The 2,767-nt window shown below is 42.9% G+C and overlaps 1 long non-coding RNA gene across 1 annotated transcript; it reads right to left on the bottom strand.

Annotated features, from left to right (window-relative positions):
- Positions 1-1,433: 1,433 nt before the first annotated feature.
- Positions 1,434-2,283, bottom strand: LOC112073995 (uncharacterized). The gene is made up of 3 exons (XR_002894656.2): positions 1,988-2,283; positions 1,748-1,815; positions 1,434-1,510 (listed from the first exon to the last, which is right to left on the bottom strand). It is a non-coding gene; the product is annotated as an uncharacterized lncRNA (long non-coding RNA).
- Positions 2,284-2,767: the final 484 nt, after the last annotated feature.

The raw sequence follows: 2,767 nt of genomic DNA, 5'->3' as shown, positions 1-2,767 counted from the left end.
TTATTGATTATGTGATAAATGGCCACTTCTACCACATATGATTAGAATATCTGGGTACTGAACCTGGGGGTATATCATTGCGCCAGAATTTTTTTAACAAAACAACAGTTGGTTGAGCCTGTATAGAGCCTCATACCACATATTGACTCTCTGTATCCGGTCAAGTATTATACTCCGCCGTGCGCTCCTGTATATAGCTCCCACATTGACTCTGTACGATATACACCCGACTGTATATTAGTCTCCACATTGACTCTGTATCCGTAACACCACTGTGGATATAGCCTCCACAATTGCCTCTGTACCGGTAACAACTGTTAAAATCTTGGATATTGGTCTCGCACATTGACTCTGTACCGGTACCCCTGTATATAGCTCAACATTGACTCTGTACGGTAACACCTGTATATAGCTCCAATTGCCTCTGTACCAGTTAACACCCTGTATATAGTCTCCAATATTGACTCTGTACGGTACCCCGCCGTGCTCCAGCCTTCTCGGCCCTGTTTAGCTCACACTTGACTCTGTACGGTAACACCTGTATATATTACATTTACATTTAAGTCATTGTAGGCAGACCACTCTTTCCAGAGCGACTTCACAAATTGACTCTGTCACCGGTACCGGTACCCTGTCATAACGCGCTCGCTACTTTTGATTTTCAACTTACTGCTGCTCTTTAACTACTTGTACTTTTATTTTCAAATGTTTACTTATAACACTTTTCTTAACTTTTCCACTTTTTTACTTCCCGACCCCCCCCGCCTCTCGCCCCCGCCCGCCCCACACTCCCCCCCTAAAGGCATTGTTTGGTTAAAGGGGTTGTAAGTAAAGCATTTCACTGTAACAGGTCTTACTACCCCTGTTGGTATTCAGCAGTTTACCTGTAAGGTTTACTACACCTGTTGGTATTCAGCATTTCACTGGTGAAGGTCTTACTAACCTGTTGTATTCAGCATTTAACTGTGAAGGTTACTTACTACCTGTTGTATTCAGCATTTCACTGTAAGGTCTACCTACACCTGATGTATTCAGCATTTCACTTTAAGGTCTACTACACCTGTTGTATTCAGCATTTCACTGTAAGGTCTACTACACCTGTTGTATTCAGCATTTCACTGTAAGGTCTACCTACACCTGTTGTCTTCGGCATATGTGACAAATACAATTTGATTTACTATTGTAGTAGTAAAGTCTCTCGATAAAGGCCCTGAAACATGATTTTAATCTAAACATAACTCCTGAATGTTGCCATAACAAAGACTATTATTGTAGTAGTAAAGTCTCTCGATAAAGACCCTGAAACATGATTTTAATCTAAACATAACTCCTGAATGTTGCCGTAACAACGGAAGCGGCAGTGAGAAGAGGAAGTGGTCTGGTCTGTGGGTTCAGCACCACGGACAGCAACACTACAGTCTGATGTACAGTACCTCTCTGACTGGGTTGGCTCTGGGTAGGATGTCCCCCTCACTCTCCTCACAGTGCCCTCTGCAGGCCGGTTCAGTAACTGCAGGAGAGCAATAGCAGTAGTACCATTAAAACCACAATGAGATACAAAAGGCCACGTTCACACACTCATGTTGTACAACTGATACACAAGGCTTTTGACACAACGGTTGTGACAATTTTTTTGATGAGTTTGTCAGCCAAAACAATGTTGTGTCAAATGAGTTTTACATCAGTTGTACAACTTGAGTGTGAACATGACCTGAGATAAATGGTAAGGTTGATGTAGCTAACTCACCAATCTGGGCAGTGAGGACTACAGCAGGGATAAGGATTTCCAGAGACGGAGCCTGGACCAGAGGGAGGCTGAGGATGACAGAGCTCTGATTGTATTCATGTCTGTCAATGTGTTGACTGCTTGGATTGATCATCACAGACAGGTGCGAGTGAGAGAGTTGAGAGGTAAATGTAAAAAAAAAAAAAAACGTTAAAAAAAAAAAAGGGTAAAACGAATTGATTGATTGTGAGTATTCCTCACCATGTCCCCAGACAGCTCTGTATCAGAGTGGAGAGACCGGAGTAGAACAACATGGAGGACAGTAACTTCTCTCTCTCTCCATCCTGTAACAGTAGATGTTGCTGTAACACACCCAGGACCAGAACCAGCAGAGAGCACTGCACAAAAACCTGCTGTAGGGAGAGAGAGATTCACAAGAACGGCAGAATAAAACTGGTACCAAGAGCAAGCCAGTGGTAGGTAGGTACCAACAGCAAGCCAGTGGTAGGTAGCTACCAACAGCGTGCCAGTGGTGGGTAAGTACCAAGAGCAAGCCAGTGGTAAAGCTGTGTTGAGAGAAAACACATGGTACTGTAAAGCTGTGTTGGAGAAAAACACACATACTGTAAAGCTGTGTTTGAAGAGAAAACACATGTACTGTAAAGTTGTGTTGAGAGAAAACACACGTGCTGTAAAGTTGTGTTGAGAGAAAACACATGTACTGTAAAGTTGTATTGCGAGAAAACACATGTACTGTAAAGTTGTGTTGAGAGAAAACACATGTACTGTAAAGTTGTGTTGAGAGAAAACACAGTACTGTAAAGTTGTGTTGAGAGAAAACACAAGTACTGTAAAGCTGTGTGGAGAAACCACGTACTGTAAAGCTGTGTAGAGAAAACACACATACTGTAAAGTTGTGTGTAGGGCTGGTAAAGGGCTGGTAACATGGTAACATGGTCTAGGAGCTCTTAGGGCTGGTAGCATGGTAGCATGGTAGCATGGTCTATGAGCTCTTAGGGCTGGTAACATGGTGCATGGTCT

This window comes from Salvelinus sp. IW2-2015, unplaced genomic scaffold (genome assembly GCF_002910315.2).
Source record: "Salvelinus sp. IW2-2015 unplaced genomic scaffold, ASM291031v2 Un_scaffold2455, whole genome shotgun sequence".
In the NCBI taxonomy this organism is placed as follows: Eukaryota; Metazoa; Chordata; class Actinopteri; order Salmoniformes; family Salmonidae; genus Salvelinus; species Salvelinus sp. IW2-2015.
This window is presented reverse-complemented; position numbering and strand designations above follow the sequence as displayed.